At 41.3% G+C, this 20000-nt stretch overlaps 1 long non-coding RNA gene across 1 annotated transcript in view; it reads right to left on the reverse strand.

Annotated features, from left to right (window-relative positions):
• LOC136870865 (uncharacterized) overlaps positions 1-19492 on the reverse strand; it is an 882383-nt gene extending 862891 nt beyond the window's left edge. Inside the window, exon 1 of the long non-coding RNA XR_011018019.1 lies at positions 19213-19492. This is a non-coding gene — a long non-coding RNA (uncharacterized lncRNA). The remainder of the gene's footprint in view (positions 1-19212) is intronic.
• Between the last annotated feature and the right edge of the window lie 508 nt (positions 19493-20000).

A 20000-nucleotide genomic window follows, 5' to 3' on the forward strand; every position in this document is an offset into this window, starting at 1 on the left:
TAGGGAGAGGGTGAAACTCGGTGTCAGCACATAACCCACTCCTAAACGTCTCCATCCGACGAACGAATCACCAATCACATTCGGTATAAACATAACGAAGAGGCTTAGAACTAAATCCAGGATTTTAGTACGCAATCTAGTGACTAGGAATCGTATAGGCCTACACTACCTTTCCTACCTTCCCGGCCAACATGTTCAAGGTGATTTTATTCCACCGAAGGTACTTGAACATTGACAAACCATAAATATTTGATGCCTTAAAATCATGGTTTCCAATCAGATTTAATAATAATAATAATAATAATAATAATAATAATAATAATAATAATAATAATATAAATAATAATAATAATAATAATAATGACGAGATTAGCGTACTGAACTAGCTGCTGGATTTCCATGCGGACGAACCCGTACATCGAGATACACATGGGACTCGAGTGCAGAGGCGCTTGTTGATGGTTAGAAAAAGACTGAATTTATTTTATTTGTACAATTTGCTTTACGTGGCACCGAAACAGACAGGAAAGGCCTAGGAGTGGGAAGAAATCGGCCGTGGCTTTAATAAGGGTACAGCCTCAGAATTTGCCCAGGCAGGTGTAAAAATGGGAAATCGCTGAAAACCATCTTCAGAGCTGCCGACAGTGGGGTTCGAATCCACTATCTCCCGGATGCAAGCTCGCAGCTGGGCGCCCCTAACCGCACGGCCAACTCGACCGGTCAAAGTCTGATTACGGTTTATATGCACTTTATCGCGATATTCTAGTTCCATTTGCATTTCTATTAGATTTGCTCGGTACAAAAGAGTAACAGACGAATGAACACTGAACTCCCACAGTGTAGTCTGAGCGAAGATCAGGAACCATTAGTGGTTCGCAGACCAGTCAACGAACATAAATGTCTGAATGGAACGAAAGTTACGTGTTTCTAGTATTAAAATCACAGCATTTAGTGGAATAGAGTGGTAAGTTTCACACCCAGCCCACTTTGTGCCCCACGATAAACTCGTACACATTTCTTTTATAGCCTCGGTTAAGAGCAGTTCATTCCTAAATTTCTTGACTTCCGGATGACAAATTTTGTCTAGGAGCCTTCGTGTGATTAGAGCACGCCTTCTCTGTCTCGTTTAGCCATTTTGTTGTTTTATAGTAAATTCTGTTGCTATCATAATCCGGCTTACATCCTTATTAGGCAGAATCTACGAGGAGGATGGGCAGTGTTTAGCGAGAAAGATGTAACTACAGTGAAGTTGTGAAAGTAGCAGAGAAGGGTAGAGAAAGCACGAACATCAAATCTTGGGACCGTAGGAATTACATTCTTGGTAAAAAAAACATTCACAATCCGGCCGGAAATCGAACCTGGAACCCCTTGGATTGAAAGTCGATGCACAACCACGCAGCCACAAAACCAGCCGACTCAGGTTGGAAAGCCTATCTTTGAACATCATCCGGAAAATTTAAGTTGTTTGATTTGAATAGAAAATGTACCGCGGGTCAGTATTTTTTCGGCAAGTTTTTCGCATAACTTTCTCTGCAGGCGCAACGACATTTTGTTGTTTACATCAACTACAGTATTTGTACTTCCTCGATGGATAAGTGATTTAAGTGGCATTTCGAAATAAATTAGCCAATAGACAATTACAAGAATTATGCCTATAATCGACCACACACAAATTTCAGCTCACCTAGGTCCCTACAGCAGTAGAAGTTAAATGTTTTCACCGTCCGTAACTACAGCAGCGAGATGGTTTGTTTAGCTTTATACTCGGTCACCTTTGCTACAAGAAATTAAATTGATAGTTCAAATAATAATAATAATAATAATAGTAATAATAATAATAATAATAATAATAATAATAATAATAATAATACTTGTTTTAAGGGGCCTAACATCTAGGTCATCGGCCCCTGATGGTACGAAATGGGACGAAATGCAATGACAAAATAAAAATCCAAAATCCTTCACTGACCAGAATTCAAAGCGTGAGGACGAAAAATGAACGGATGGATTTGAAGTTAAAACAATCAGTGGAGCCGACCTGCAATGCCTGAGTCTCTGAAACTGGCGGAAAACAATAGTGATACTGACCAAGGGACTGCTTCTATAGCTCAGTATTGAATCGAGAATGCTTTAAAGCTAAAGGGGTTCAAAATATAGGTCATCGGCCTCTCATACGTATCGCTTGGACAGTAGAACCATGGTATTTGACATGGTGCGGTACTAATCAAAAGTATCGTAGACTCGTGGTATTCCACACATTACAGGTAATGAAATTCGCACATGTAATACAGATCTATGGTGTTTCACACATAGCGGCGCCATTTACAGGCAACGCAAACCTATGGTTTTCATCACATAAGTGTACTAACCACAGGGACTCGTACGATCCCGTGGTGTTCCTTATATAGTGGGTACTAATCATAGGCAAGCCAGAACCCTGGTGTCGCTCATATAATGCTACTAATCACAGGTACCATAAAAGCCTGACCTCACGGTGCTCCTGATTGCTACTAATCACCTATTTGGTACCGAACATAGTGGTACTAAGCGCAAGTAACAGCGACCCATGGTGTTCCCCGCGTGGTGGTACTAATCACAAGTAGTTTCGTGGTTCTAAACCAATCATCCCTTGGTCGCCCCTTTTAGTCGCCTCTTACGACAGGCAGGGGATACCATGGGTGTCTTCTTCGTCTGCGTCCCCCACCCACAGGGGGTTGTGTGTTTGGTCCGCGAGAGGTATTTTATTTCCCTCAAGTCCGCCGGCAAGCCGGTTAGGACCCTCCTATCCGCCACCTGGGACGCGCCACGTGGGACTATCACCTCTCCCCCTGCTACGCCAGCGTAGTAGGTTCGTGGAAAAAATATATAAAAAATATATAATAAAAAAATTTTCCACCGCTTTTCCCACACTTCTGGGGTCGCAGGTGTGAACTGTGTCGCACATGTGGGTTTTGTCCTGTTTTACGGCCGGATGCCCTTCCTGGTGCCAACCCTATACGGAGGGATGTAATCACTATTGCGTATTTCTGTGGTGGTTGGTAGTGTAGTGCGTTGTCTGAATATGAAAAGGAAAGTGTTGGGACAAAGACAAATACACAGTCCCCGGGTCAGAAAAATTAATCAAAGGCGATTAAAATCCCCGGCCCGGCCGGGAATTGAATCCGGGACCCTCTGAACTTAAGGCCTCTATGCTGACCATTCAACCAATGAGTCGGAAAATAATAATAATAATAATAATAATAATAATAATAATAATAATAATAATAATAATAATAATAATATGTTATTGGTCTTATGTCCAAGTAACTACAGTTATGGTTTTCGGGGACAACGAAGTGCCATAATTATGTCGCGCAGGAGTCCCTTTTACGTGTCGGTAAATCTACCGTAAATAGTCTGACGTATCTGAGCACGTTCAAACTCCAACGGACGGAGCCGGGATCAAACCGCCACCTTGGGCTCAGAACGCCAGTTGAGAATCTCAGTCCGGATGGTACTCATTTCAAGTGAAGGCTGAGAAATTCCTTGGACCATGAACCTGATAGGAAGCGGAACCCTCGTATCTAAATTTATCAATTTCCTGAGACGGAATGAAAGTGTCTTTCTTAGTGAACCGAACATGCTTTTATTTCCTGGGTTACACAGACACCGATTATTATGGCAAGTTTCGTGTGGCTGTTACTAGAATGTTGCACTAGTAAGGAAGACCCTCCTATGAGGGTAGGCGGCATATGCCATGTATGCGAAACTGCGTGTCATTGTGGTGAAAATTTCTTTTCTGAAGGTGACTGAAAGGAGGATTTTGTACAATCAACACAAAAACCAGACTTCAGTGCTAAGATTTGATGGCTATAAAAATGCAGCAGCAATCCAGAAAGGAGTAAGTCCAGGCTGCAGTTTATGCCCTCTCCCTTTCAACGTTTATACAGAAGTAATAAAGGAATTCAAAGAGGAATTTGAAAAGGGAACGCAATCCAAAGAGCGGAAATAAAAACTGTGATACTTGCCGGTAGCATTGTTATTTTATCTGAGTCTGCATAAGATCTGCAGAAAGTGGTAGATGGTATGGAAATAGTCTTGGAGAAAAATACAATATGAAAATAAAATTATAAATTTGAAAAAATTTGCAATGTAGTACAGTCAAGCGAAGTCAGGTGATACAGGAAATGTTAGATTAGGAAATGATGCCTCAAAGGATAGATGGCTGAAGTAAGGTAGACATAAAATGCAGACTAGCACTCGTCTGCAGCGTGGAACCGTATGGAAACGTGAACCATAACTAGCTCAGAAAGGCAAAAGATTAGAAGCTCTTGAAATGTGGTGTTACAGAGGAACGCTGAATGTGAGATAGGTATATCAGAACACAAATGAAGAGATACTGAATCGAAATGGTGAGAGGAGACCGATTTGGCGAAATCTTACGAGAAGAGATAGAATGAAAGGATACATCTTAAGACACCCAGGACTTGTTCAGTTAGTTCCTTAGGGCAGTGTAAGCGGTAAGAACGGTAGAGGTAGACCAAGGTATGAATATGACAAACAGACTAGAATGTATAGGATGTAGTAATTACCTAGAAATTAAAAATTTTAGTACAGAATAGGGTGCCGTGGAGGGCTGCATCTAACCGGTACATGGACTGAGACCCTATCGCAACACAATGTCTTTGATATTTCTGTCGGTCTTGATACGCACCATAGTGCCAGAATTTTTCCCTCAAAGTGGTTTTTATCTCGGACTCTGTAAATTTACTCGTATGATTGTTTCGCAGATAATTGCTGCTACATACAAATGGACCGCGCTGGGATTCGATACGACAACCTTGAACGAAGGTGGTGAGCACCTCACAAATTGAGTTCCCTCTCCGGTTCTTCTTTGCATTAACATTACACTTCCGTGTGGATTTCAGTGGTTTTGGCTGCTTCCCTGAATGGTCAGCCTACTGGCCTTCGACGTAAAGTGCCCGGGTTCGATTCCCGTTTGGGCTGGTATTTTTAAATGCGTTGGGACAATTCATCCAGCTTGGGGACAGGGTGTTCTTTTTAACACGTTTCTCTTTATCTACGAAACTGTACAACACACCTCACTACCAACCACTGCAGAAGTACACGAAAGTGAATATTTCTCTCCACGTAGGACTGGCGTCAGGCAAGTATTCCAGCTGTAAATATAGGCCTATCAGTTGTCGACCCCAATCAAATTTAGAAAAAGGACGCAGCAGTAGTAGAAGTAGTATAGATTTCAGGGGGTATCGCTTCTGAGTTTGTATTGCGGGTCATATATCTGTTAAACGCTCGTGCTTACATTCGTCCAACCAGCGCAGGTGTTTGTGAATATGCTACAGTATTTCTTATTTGAAATGAAATGGCCTATGGCTTTTCGTGCCGGGGGTGTCCGAGGACATGTTCGGCTCGCCAGGTGCAGGTCGTTTAATTTGACTCCCGTAGGCGTCCTGCGCGTCTTGATGAGGATGAAATGATGATGAAGACGACATATACACCCAGCCCCCGTGCCAGCGAAATTAACCAATGATCGTTAAAATTCCCGACCCTTCCGGGAATCGAACGCGGGACCCCTATGACCAAAGGCTAGCACGCTAACCATTTAGTCATGGAGCCGGACATTTCTGATTTGATTGCTGCCGACGGACAACAAATATGTCACTCCCTGGATTGATCTGTAGAGATCACACAGCAGTAGAATAGTAAGGCAATTAGACTAAAATTCAGTCTTGTCCAGACATTTACCGCTAATGTCTTCAAAGTAATTTAACGATCTTCCGTACGCAAATCTCACCGGTTATCACCTAGTTCTCAATTTACCTCAGGGACGCAGCCGGTCAGTCGTTGGCCATTGTTTCCACGGCAGGGTGTTCGATCCCTGCCAAACTTGTGCCATTTGAGAACGTAAAAATGCGGTCATTCCGTGAAGTTAGCTTCCAGAACGTTGAATCGCTGTAGGACAAAATTCTGACAACCACGGTGTCGTTTTTAATTCGTTTTAATTCATAACGGAATATAATAATAATAATAATAATAATAATAATAATAATAATAATAATAATAATAATAATAATCCCTGTGGATAGGTGGTAGAATCTGTTTTCGCTTCCCAAGTTCTGGGTTCAAATCTGGTAGGGATCGTGGAATGTTGAAGGGCGGAAGAAAGTGCGTTCCATAATCTATGTCTTACGACGTCATAAAATCCCTGTAACACATTCGATGACAACCCGACAAAATTATTTAAAACTCAGAAATAGGTCACCCAGTGGAGCTTTCATTCTTTGACATCTAATAGAATAAAACAGAATGTCGATATTTATATACATCAAAATGGTTGCACGTGTTTGCTAACTACTACTACTACTACTACTACTACGCTGAAGTCAGACGGTAGAGCGATGGCCTTTTGTGTAAAAATTTGTGAATTAGGTCTCGGCTCAGTTCGGTGCGCAAATAGACCCCGTGGGACCAAATTCCGGCACCTCAGCGTCTCCGATAACCGTAGAAGTACAGTTAGCTGGACATAAGGGCAATAACGTCATTATTTTCTACTATTGGATGGGAGTCCGTTCAAACAATGCCCATATTGCTCATTTCAGATAGAATTATACGATATTTTGAGTAAATGGCCCTAAAACGTCGGCAAGTGTAGCAGAGATAGACCTTCACGTCTTAATCTTACAGCTGCAAGATCGAATCCAGTCGATTGATATTCATTACTGGTTAAATCAATAAAATTCAGAATCAGCACTGCAAGAAATGTGCTTCTGAAGTTAAAACATCTTGTCTGCAATAGTGACATCCGAATCGAAGCTCGTTGGCGAGTTATCGGTGCTGTTTTAAGGTGGCGATAGCTGGACACCGCACGATTCATCGATGAACGGACTGAAGGGATTTTAAAATGTGGATGTAACGCAAAATATTTCAGATTTCACGAGTAGATTGTCATCGACGTACAGGTACTCCATCGCACCAGGAAATCAAGCGAAATCCTAAGGCTCCAGAAACACTGGAAAGTAGTCATTTCGGTCACATCTTCCGAAACGAGACATACACGCCGATACAACTGATGATAGAAGACAATACAGTACGAAAACTTGAGGCGAGACGATTATTCTGGGCAAGGAACATCTGATAAGTTTCGATATCCACGATACGGTAGCTCTGATAATATGGAGAATGCAAAGTAGGAATAATTCTTCATGATAGTAGTTAATCCCCTGGAAGAAAAAGGCATCAGAGGAAAAATCATTTAAATATCAAATATTCATATCCGAACTTGTTCTAGCAAGTTAAAGATTATATTTTAGGAACAAATTATGATACTCTGATGCTAAGTAAAATCAATTGCACTTCTACAAGTATTACACATGGTATTATTATTTTTATTGTTGTTACCTCCATGCCTGAGGTGGCAGCGCGCCAGCCTCTCACCGTTGCATTCCGTGGTTCAAATCCCGATCACTCCATGTGAGATTTGTGCTTGACAAAGTGGAGACGGAGCAAATTTTTCTACGGGCACTCCAGTTTTCCCTGCCATCTTTCATTCCACCAGCACTCTCCAATATCATTTCATTTTATCTGTCAATCATTAATCATTACCCCAGGGGAGCGCAACAGGCTTCGGAAGCCGGCACAATTCTTACCCTCGCCACTAGATGGGGACAGGAAACTGGCTGTGGATGTGGATTATTATTATTATTATTATTATTATTATTATTATTATTATTATTATTATTATTATTATTATTATTATTATAGTAGTATTAGTAGTAGTCCACAAGGTGGACAAATTTGAGAATTCAAGCCTTCATGGTCGACACCATGATTATGTGCTTCGTGTTGCTTTGGTGGAAAAAACATACCTTGAGAATGTTGGCTAGCAAGGTAAGAGATGTGGTGGTTTACAATCTGTAATCACTGGACTACTTGGGATTTAATATCAAACCTCTCCACAGTGTTCGTATGGATTGAGTACATATGCCACTGTTGATGGTGAATCGTCTGTCGGATTGATACCTTAAGCTTTGAGCAAACCCCTTGGTGTTATTCTACAGGAGTAGTCTATGCACCGACAACGGGTTTCGCCCTCTCTCTAACTCATCTTTTTTTTTTTTGTTTTTTATTGTTTTTTGTTTTTTGCTATTTGTTTTACGTCGCACCGACACAGATAGGTATTATGGCGGCGATGAGATAGAAAAGGCTTAGGAATGGGAAGGAAGCGGCCGTGGCCTTAATTAAGGTACAGCCCCAGCATTTGCCTGGTGTGAAAATGGGAAACCACGGAAAACCATCTTCAGGGCTGCCGACAGTGGGGTTCGAACCCACAACCTCCCGGATGCAAGCTCACAGCTGCGCGCTCCTAAACGCACGGCCAACTTGCCCAGTACCCCATCATCATCATCATCACCACCATACACACACACACACACACACACACACACAGAGAGAGAGAGAGAGAGAGAGAGAGACGTGTAAGTCACCCATTGGCATAGACTATATAGATGCCACGTAAAACTAGAAGTTCCATCGCTGCAGTTACGATATCAATAGTCCCGTAAAACTGCAAGCTTGATTGCCTCCTTATATCGCTTGATTCAGAGGTGCATGTACACTATTTACATTTATTTAATTCCCCTCTCATTCTTAACCCTTCCTTCTTAATAATGTTACGAATTTAATGTTCCACTAGCAATTGTCACTATTTTCTGAAACAGCGAGCTGTCGGAATTTTGTCCCCGCATGTGCCTGTAAATGTAGTGACACGAGGCTGTCGTATTTGCGCTCCTTAAGAAACTGACGGACTGAGCTCACCGCTATGGTCTGAGCCATTGAATCCGGGAAGTAAAACCCCTTTATCTTACTCTTTTCTTTTTTTGCTAGTTGCTTTACGTCGCACCGACACAGATAGGTCTTATGGCGACGATGGGATAGGAAAGGCCTAGGAGTGGGAAGGAAACGGCCGTGGTCTTAAGGTACAGCCCCAGCATTTGCCTGGTGTGAAAATGGGAAACCACGGAAAACCATCTTCAGGGCTGCCGATAGTGTATCTTATTCTTACAGCAGGAGTAACGTTGCACATAATATATCCTTATTTTTATTGTTAGTGAAGCCAACGGAATATAATTTCCTGTTTGTGTAGAGCGGAAAGCTTCATTGTATATACTGTATAATGAAGTAGCTTCTTGTATTCCACAGTTTCAATATTATATGCACCTCGAAGACGGGCAATTGAAGAGAGGGTATTGAAATTTTCATCAGAAATGGCTTTAAGCAAGAGGAAGCAAGAAACTTGCTTAAACCCCATCAACCACTTTGTTGTCGAACAGTGAACTTACAAAAGATCCCAAAATCAGGTCTAGTAATTTAAAAGTTCCAGCCGGGCTGAGTGGCTCAGACGGTTAACACGCTGTTTTTCTGAGCACAACTTGGCAGGTTCAATCCTGGCTCACCTCGGTGGTACTTGAAGGTGCTCAAATACGTCAGCCCTGTGTCGATAGATTTAGCGGCACATAAATGAACTTCCGCATGACAAATTTCCGGCACTTCGGCGTCTCCGAAAACCATAAAAGTAGTTAGTGTGACATATAACCAATAACATAATTATTAAAATTTCGATCTATAGAGATAAATTTAGCATATCCATCATTGACAAGGTAAGATATTCAAATCTTAATATTTATGGAGAACATGCATGTAATAATAATAATAATAATAATAATAATAATAATAATAATAATAATAATAATAATAATAATAATAATATCGTGTTGCTACTCCTAGTGTGGTGCAACGAGGGTGGGTGGCATCTCCCGTGTATGGGAACTGCATGTCCTTGTAGTGGAGGATAATAGTGTGTGAATCGCTGGAATTTTGGGGACAGTACAAACACCCAGCCCCGGGTCAGGGAAAATAACCATTTTAAGCTAAAATTACCGACTCGGCCGAGAATCGGGATAATAATAATAATAATAATAATAATAATAATAATAATAATAATAATAATAATCTTATTCTGCTACTGCTTTTTCCCACACCTGTAGGGTCTCGGGTGCAAACTGCGTCGCACATGTGGATCTGGCCCTGCTTTACGGCCGGATGCTCTTCCTGACGACAACCCTATATGGAGGGATGTAATCACTATTGCGTGTTTCTGTGGTGATTGGTAGTGTGGTATGTTGTCTGAATATGATAAGGAGAGTGTTTGGACGGACACACATACCCAGTCCCCGAGCCAGAAGAATTAATCAGAAGCGATTAAAATCCCCGATCCGGCCGGGAATCGAACCCGGGACCCTCTGAACAGAAGTCCAGTACGCTGACCATTCAGCCAACGAGTCGGACAATAATAATAATAATAATAATAATAATAATAATAATAATAATAATAATTTTTTGCTACACAGATAGGTCTTATGGCGACGATGAGATAGGAAAGCCCTAGGAGAGGGAAGGAAGCGGCCGTGGCCTGAATTAAGGTACAGCCCCAGCATTTGCCTTGTATGAAAATGGCAAACCACGGAAAACCATCTTCGGGCCTGCTGACAGTGGGATTCGAACCCACTATTTCCCGGATGCGAGCTCACAGCTGCGCGACGCTAATCGCTCGGCCAATTCGCCCGGAAATAATATTAATAATAATAATAATTTTCGATTTACGTCCTACTAACTATTTTTCGGGTTTTAGAGACGTTGAGGTTGCGGAATTTTTTCTCACAGAAATTCTACCCGACGCTGAGGTATTTGAGCACCTTCAAATACCGCAGAACTGAGCCAAGATCAAACCTGATAACTTTTTTTTTTGCTAGGGGCTTTACGTCGCGCCGACACAGATAGGTCTTATGGCGACGATGGGATAGGAAAGGCCTAGGAGTTGGAAGGAAGCGGCCGTGGCCTTAATTAAGGTACAGCCCCAGCATTTTCCTGGTGTGAAAATGGGAAACCACGGAAAACCATTTTCAGGGCTGCCGATAGTGGGATTCGAACCTACTATCTCCCGGATGCAAGCTCACAGCCGCGTGCCTCAACGCGCACGGCCAACTCGCCCGGTAAACCTGATAAATTGGCCTACTCACTTCTACCAAACGTTAGTGTATAATGTTAGTAATCACAACTACTCAAAGATACTCGCTTGATCAAACGCATACATTTACACGGAAAAGAACCACACAGCCGTTTTCAGCGACAATATTTGAGCTTTTCTACCAGTTTTCATAAAATACTTCCGCCATCTGCACTGCTAGACTGTAATATGGGCTTCATTGTTAATTTCAGTTTCATTTATATATCATCTCAGGGGCTTTACTGAAATTTTACTGCCATACTGAGTTTATGACCAGCATATGACCTAACGAGTAACTAACAATCCAAGATGATAAATGTTCACTCTGAAGAACATGAGTTCGATTCCCCATCAGGAAGTATGAACACTGCAGAAACGAGATTGCCACTTTTGGATAGGCATATAGACCTTAGGTTCGCTCAGTATACACCAGAAAATGAGTACCAGGTCGATTTTTGGGAGCAAAGATGTAGGGAAAACTACTCCATTCCACTTTTTGCAGAAGTTAAGGATAGTAGAAGCTCGCTCTATCTTTCACCCTCCAAGAACCTTCAAGGTCAGTACGCTGATCACTTTTCTTTGCACGTCTTAGTGGTGGTGATTATTGTTTTAAGAGGAAGTACAACTAGGCAACCATCCTCTAACACTAATCAGAGAGAAAAATGGAAGGGGTCCAACACTTCGAAAAATGAAGGTATCGGCCAAAGGAAGACAAGGGCCACGAAGGGCGTGAAAATGAAAGACTCCCTAGCCCTCGCAAACCTAATAGCGTCGGGGTCGGAAAAGAACAAGAGTTGACCAAGGGAGGTCGGATAGGATAGATGAAAGTGAGGAGCCTGGCACAAGTAAGTGGAAACAATGCCAGGACTCAGCTATGGGCCCCGTGGTCGCCAACCCACGCTCCAAAGTTCAGAGCCCCTGAGGCCCCCTTTAGTCGCCTCTTACGACAGGCAGGGGATACCGTGGGTGTTATTCTACCACCCCCACCCACAGGGGGATTTGCACGTCTTAACGATTCAAACCCCTTACTTATGTCTAGGATGGCTATGCAGGGATTAATCCTTTCTAATTTGCTTCATTTTAAAAAAAGTTTAACAAAGTGGTATTGTATGTATCCAGGGAAAAAAAGTACAACGTACTTCAAGTATTCGAATTAGTAGGGGGATGATTTAAATTTCATAATTTATCAGAACTAATGGAACGTGAAATACAATTAAAAATAAGCCTACATAACATTCGCTGAGATTCCAATCACAGCCAACCTGACGAAAAGCTATATCAGTGTGTGTCCGAGCTAGAACGCCCCTCAAGAATTTGTAAGAATTTCTACATGCACTCAAAACAATTTTGCAGAAATACTCGGCTTTCAGTGTCATGTGCGGTAGTTAGAAAATGTGTATGTTATCGACCACAAGCCTGACCAAAATGAAGGAGCATATTATTATTATTATTATTATTATTATTATTATTATTATTATTGAGATGTCTGTTTCTGTAAATTCACGGATGTTTATCTACACTTTGATAAAAGTGTGCACTTCTATAATTTTAGAATGTGTACATATGATGACATTTTCTATAAAACTTCCTAAACCCTAATAGAAATACGTAAACCGAGCGAGTTTGCTGCGTGGTACGCAAATGCGTGGCTGTAATCTTGCATTCGGGAGATGGTGGTTTCTAATACCACCATTAATATCGATGAAAAGGGTTCTCCATGTTTTCTCATTTTCACTCCAGGCAATTTCTGGTACTGAACCTTAATTAAGGGCATGATCACTTCCCTTCCATACCCAGTCCTTTTCTTTCCCATTGCCCCACAAACCCAACAGTTAGCGGGATGTTAAGCCACAAGGGAAAATAGTTCGCAAGTTTACTGGTAAATTGTTTATTGTTGTTAAATAACAAAACAAACAAAGTGCATGGTGCTAGATCCCTGTTGAACCTTCGCTTACCAGGTGACTGTTGCTCAGCCTGGAGTCCTACAGATTACGTGGTGACGCGTGGTCAACATAACAAATGCTGTTGGTCGTTATTCCTGCCGTTCTAGACGGTACCCGCTATTTTACCGTCAGATAACTGCCCGGTATTTCTAATTTAGGCTCAATGGATCTCTAAGCAGCCCTCAGATCCATAAGAATATTGCGGACAAGGTTGGGAATTAAACCAGAGGTCTCCAGGTAAGAGGCTTGCTCGCTACCCTTTAACCGTGAAGCCGGCCATATTATTGTAAATTTATTGTATAATATTCCTGTTCCAATGTATCTCATGATACGATAAAAATAGATACAGAAGAAATGGAGAGGGCTAGAAAGTATTGTAATTCTCTTTTCTTTAAGATATGAAAAGGAATATTACTTATTTTCTGCTGGACTCTTCAATTAGGAGTGTTATCGTATTAGATTGCAATTATTATTCAGGATCCTTATCATGATGTCCAGCTCATTGGCTGAATGGTCACCGTGGTGGCCTTTGATCCAGAGGGCTTCGGGTTCAATCCCTGGCTTGGGCGGGGAATTTCATCTTAAGTAGTCTATTCCATTAGCTCTGGGACTGAATGTTTATACTGTCCCCCACATGCCTGCAACTTATACAGCACACAAAACTACTATGTTGTGTTTCGTTTATCAGTCCATAGACTGCCTTGATGCAGCTTTCCATGCCACCCTACCAGTAACTACTATAAACATCTACTCAAATCTGTTTTCCTTATCCATACCTTAGTCTACCCATATCGTTCCTATCGCCTGAACTTCCCTCAAGCATGAACTAAATAAGTTCTGGGTGTCTTAAGACGAGTTCTATCGTTCTTCCTCTTATTCGGGTCAAATTTCGCCAAATCGTCCCAACTCCCCCCCCCCCCCGCCTCACCAATTCAATTTAGTATCGCTTCATTTATGATTCGGGGCCGATGACCTTCGATGTTAGGCCCCTTAAAACAATAAGCATCATCATCATTTATGGTTCGATTTACCATTTTCACCTTCAGCATTCGTATGTAACACCATATATCTAAAGCTTGTAATGTCTGTCTTTCCGAGCTATTTATTATCCACGTTTCACTCCCATACAATGTCACGCTCCAGATGGAAGTATTCAAAAATAACTTTCTAATTCCTTCACCAGTGTTCGAAGTGAGCAAATGCATTTATTTTTTTATTTTCTATGTTACGTCTCACAGGTAGGTCTTATAGTGACGATGGGATAGGAAAGAGCTAGGAGTAGGAAGGAAGCGGCCGTAGCTTTAAAACTGAGGTACACCTCCAGCATTCGCCTTGTTTGAAAATGGGAAACCATAGAAAACCATCTTCAAGGCTGCCGACAGTCGGGTCTGAACCCACTATCTCCCGAACGCAAACTGATAGCTACATGACCCAAACCGCACAATCACTTGCTCAGTTTACTTTTTTCCCTTCGTTGTGCTAGTCTGCATTTGATGTCCTCCTTACTTTTGCCATCGTTAGTTATTCAAATTTCCAGTAACAATGTTCTCAATTTCGTTTAAGACTCCATTTAATTATTTCATATAACCTGCAGCACCTGATTTCGTTCGATTCTACTTCAACAGGTACTTAAGTTTTGTATTTATCTTGTACTTCATCCCTAAGGGTGTGTCCACATCATTCATCAAGTTCTCCAGATCTTCTGCCGACTCAGATAAAATATCATTGGCAAATCTCACAGTTTTGACTTCCTTGGATTGTGACTACCTTTTTCAGTTCCTGTTTGATTTTCTTTACCACCTGTTCTACATAAATATTTTAAAATGAGAGCCTTGCGTCATACCTTTCTGGATTGCTAATAACAGTGTTGTTGGCTTTACGCCCCACTAAATTACGGTTTTCGGAGACGCCAAGGTGCTGGAATTTGGTCCCGCAGAAGTTCTTTTACGGGCCAGTAAATCTACCGACACGAGTCTGACGTATCTGAGCACCTTCAAATACCACCGGACTGAGGCAGCATCGAACCTGCCAAGTTGGGGTCAGAAGGCCAGTGCCTCAACAGTCTGAGCAACTTAGCCCGGCTTCTGGATTTCTGCTGCTTTTTCATAGGCTTCTGTTCTTATCATTGCAGACTGATTTTTGTATATATTGTGGATAATATGCATTTCTCGGTATCTGCTCCCGATCAACTTCAGAATGAATAACTTTGTTCAACATGTTGTCTAAATAAACGAAGCTATGTACGAAGGCTTGTCCTTCATTTAATCCTCGAAGATCAGACGCAAATTCAGGATAGTTTAATTTCCTGCATTTTCTGAAGTCCAAGAAAATAGATTTTATTATTATTATTATTATTGTTATTATTATTATTATTATTATTATTATTATTATTATTATGTGAAGGAAGTTATTGTCCATGTTTGGTGGATTTTATTCTTTTCAACGTGTTACGACGCTCAAATCACTTATAGTATATAGCAACCATCTGGAGGAATGAGACCAAACAATTGCAACAGAAACCTCCGTGGTCAAGGCAGAAGTGCGCCGGCCTCTCACGCTGGGTTCCGTGGATCAAATGCCGGTCACTCCATGTGAGATTTGTGCTGGACAAAGCAGAGATGGGACAGTTTGTTCCTCCGAGAAATTCGGTTTCCCTGTCGTCTGTCATTCCAGCGGCACTCTCCAATATCATGTCATCTGTCGGTCATTAATCATTGCCCCAGAGGAGTGGCGACAGGCTTTGGCAGCCAGCACAATTCCTATTCTCGCCGCTTCAATCATTCCATCCCTGACCCGGTCGAATAAATGGAAACAGGCTGGGTATTTTCATTTTCAATTACAACAGAGGAGACCAGAACTAGTAAATGTAAAAAGGCATTTCGTGTCTTTGGTCACCTGAAAAACGTTGCCCAAAACTGACGGACTTACATTGACTTCGTCTGTCTTCCTTTCTATTATATTTGAAATAAGGCATCATTTTATGTTTTAAATCGCTAAGATAGAACTTTGATATGTACAAACTTTTCGCACCTAGAATTCTGTAATTTCTGTGAAAATATTAATGTTATTTTTTCAACTGTACAAAGGTTGTTTCATTTCCTGTTAAAGGAATGTCCATATTTTCCTTACAAACCAGTAACAATGTATTTTACTCTAGAATAACGGGATCTCTACCATGATGTATGATTCTTTGATATATTACTATTTATTAGTTTCTCGATGGTACTAGATATCCTAATACTGAAGTACAATTTCCTCCCTCTCTCTTCCTCTCCCCCTTTCTTCTCTCTCTCCCTCTCCCTCTCTCTCTCTCTCTCTCTCTCTCTCTCTCTCTCTCTCTCTCTTTCTCTCAGATGTTGAAGACCTTGACGAGAAAAATATAGAATGCTTTTCTTGTTACGATCTCTAAGACGGAATGATTTATTTTATTCCATGCTATTAGAATAATGTACCAAAAGTGTGATTCGTACATGAATAAACAAAAAATATATTCCCATGGGAAATTAATATTTAGAAGGCCAATTGCTGAAATATTGCCAGTGAGCGTCTTGCGAAAGGCGATTGGCGGTAGATCGACTTGTACCGGTATTTAAACCTTCGATGATATTTTGAAATTATGAAATGTTATTTTAACTTTTATAAATAATTAAAATCCTGCCGGCTGTAGACATCCCAGTTCAGTTCAGTTGTCCTTTTCACAACACTAACTGAGAAACAATTGGCCAACTGCATATCTCAACGTGCTTGATAATAATATTTAGCTTTAAGATAATAGATATTCATTCTGAGTTAAAGATATTTATTCACGCAAAAACACAAAGAAATTAACTTCGTCTTAATAAATAATTTTGGATTAAAAAGTTCATTTATTCAAAGATTGTTCCTAAATTGCCAGTACCGTATCATGCTGATCTTTCTAATGTCGTTTCTATGCGCTTGAGTTGTAGTAATACAGTATATTTACTGGCCACGTACATAAAAAAAAGGTCCTTCGAGACAAAATTACAATAACCTGGCGTCTAAGATTATAAGCTCCTGTCTCTTGAATAATAATAATAATAATAATAATAATAATAATAATAATAATAATAATAATAATAATAATAATAATAATAATAATTTCCACTAACTACTTTTACGGTTTTCGGAGACGCCGAGTTGCCGGAATTTTGTCCCGCGGGAGTTTCTCAACGAGCCATTAAATTTACCGACACGAGGCTGAAGTATCTGAACACCTTCAGATACCACCGGGCTGAGGCAGGATTGAACCCAGCAATCCGCTCAGACCGGCTTACATTAAAGAATTCATGTTATGATATATGTGCTGCGGCTCAGTATTTGTCTGACAGCATCGTCATATGTATTTTAACTTTCAGCGAGGATATAACCGACAGTGTAATGAAACAGGGAAGTATGAAAGGATTAAAAAAAAATGAACATGATGGTGAACACGTTTATAATCTTACGCTAATATTTACTTTTTGAAAGTTAAAATCACTGCGTGTCTCTTTAAGTAAATGGAATTTTTAGAGTACTTTTAATCTTTAAATATCCGGCACCATGGATAAATGGTTACCATGCTGAACTTCGATCAAGGGATTTCGGCTTCCGCAAGGTCGGGGATTTTAACTTTCATTAGTTGATTCCTCTGGCTCGGAGGCTGGCTGTTTGTCCCATCTTCACTATTATAATCCATCATAGGTTGGGTCCTATCCTCCCAGACGCGCAGGTCGCCTATACGGACTCAACTCAAAAGGCCTGCACCAGGCTTCTCCCGAGGCCACACGCCAATAATTTTTACTATTGTCATTATTATTATTATTATTATTATTATTATTATTAAATTACTTTTTTCGATACCATATTGTTGCAAACGTAGGTAAATGTGTTTCAGTAAATGTTAGACATCGAAAGCTGAAATTTGCACCATACATTTTAAAAATACTATTGAGTACTGATAAGTAAAATTATGCACTTAGGTCCAGCAGATTCTTTGATATTAATTTTTATTTTAATGAAATTGTCGGAAATTTCTGTGCGCAGAATATCTATTATTATACTTAAACATATTTCAGTTATGAAGCTATCTTTTGCTGTCAGGCTCAAGTACTGTAAAATTGATTCTAAAATTTCTTAAATCTGAGCCCATTTTTGTAAATACAGTACTTTCTGGAAATTGTACTTTAAATTTCAAAGGGTTTTCTTTGCTTAGAAAACATTTAAGCTACATTAATGAAACTATGCAGTAACAAATGTTCAGGCCATGATAAGCTAATAGATTAAAAATTAGGGAAGTCCATTATAATCTTTCCTTAAAAATGATAATAGTTTGGAATGTAGTTCAACGACCGCCATATTTTGCCAGATATGTAAGTCACCAATCATAACAGCTATTTGATATCAATATCATAACTCGCCCGTTATTGGTTGAGACGGGCGCCGGATGGCTAGCTGCTAACACCAATCATAAGCTGCCGTATGATATCATAAGCTGTTGTTATTGGCTGTGTTTCATAAGAACCACCCTATGGTTCAATATAGCTCACACATCTCGCTGCTTGCTTGCCTGCCTTGTCCTGCATTCTCGTGCGAGGCCTCAGCCAAGCAACGGATCAATACATATAAGCCTTACGTCCTTTTTTCCTCCCTCCATCTCACTCTCCTCTCTGAAATAGCCCTATCCCCAATATCGCCCTCCACACGTACATACATATATATACACCCTCCCTTTCTAGACCAACACTTGCCGACTACCCTACAATACAACGTCGTCATCTTCTTCCACTTGCGAGTGCTAGTTCGGCGTTTTGCCCGCAGGTGCCGCGTGTAGCGGTAGCCAAGCTGTGATGACGTAGGCAGACCATATCATATTCTATAACGCGATTGGTTGTTGGGTGAAGCCTTAGTGGCGTCGTTGTTGGTGGGTTTCATAAGCGACGCAGCAAGCACAGTCAGTAGCGTCGTCGTGGCGCATTAAAATACATCTATAACGCCGAGGAGAGCGCTATAACACGGGGCACAGCAGACAGAGAGTCTAGCTTCAGGAATTAACACGTCACAATACACATAAACACACGAACACTTGCACGGTACTGTATCTTAACTCTGATGCACTGCAAGATATGATACACTTCTGTACTGCTGGTTGCATAAATGCCACGATGAGATTCGAGATGATTATTTGAGACTGCGTGTTCTCTTACTTACCTCAGCCTGTTGTGGTCTGCGCTAGCCCGCATGAAGAGTCCGCCATGAGTACGGGCAGGGTGGGTCCCCGGCCGACACAGACTACACATTAGCATGCACGGTGTAATCAATAGGGGGCGCGGATAGCGAGGGAGTCGTTCGTCCGCCGCCTACGAAACTACCACGCCTTTTAGTGTAGTGTCCAGCATTGTACACGATGAAGCTTTGCGGTGAAGCCCACTGCACAAACCGCTACTACACTACTACACACAAGTTGGCCGTTTCGAATTCGGGACAAGGAAGCTAGCAAGGAAAGGAAGCAGGCAGGCGGGAGAGACACAGAGAGCGCGCTGGGAAGGGGGCGGAGGGGGAGGTGTGTAGTAGCCTAGTTTGAATGCGGCAGAATCCAGCCTGGTCCTGGTAGACTGACACGACGAGACGAGTAAATACGGAAAAAAAGAGAGAAAGAGTTCTATAAAGAGAGAGAAGGACACACAAGTGTTGGCTATAGAACCAATGATTCTGTCTGTCGGTGTGTCTGTCTCCCCCTTCCCCTCCCCCTCAGTAATTTGCCAGAAGTCTCGCTTCCTCTCAGAAAGTCCTTCAGTTGGCAAGTGAAAACAATTCCTATCCTCAAAAACAAGCGCTTTTCTTCCTAACTCAGTCAACAATCAAGCCCACTCAGTCTCATTAAACACTCCAAATCGAGTCGATAGCTAAATGTGCGTATAAAAGAAAGAATGCTGGATTTCCTGTTCAGACAAGGAACAAAATTAACTCTCTGAACCCCTCGGAGAACTATGTCATTG

The sequence above is a fragment of the Anabrus simplex genome, chromosome 1 (assembly GCF_040414725.1).
Source record: "Anabrus simplex isolate iqAnaSimp1 chromosome 1, ASM4041472v1, whole genome shotgun sequence".
NCBI lineage: Eukaryota > Metazoa > Arthropoda > Insecta > Orthoptera > Tettigoniidae > Anabrus > Anabrus simplex.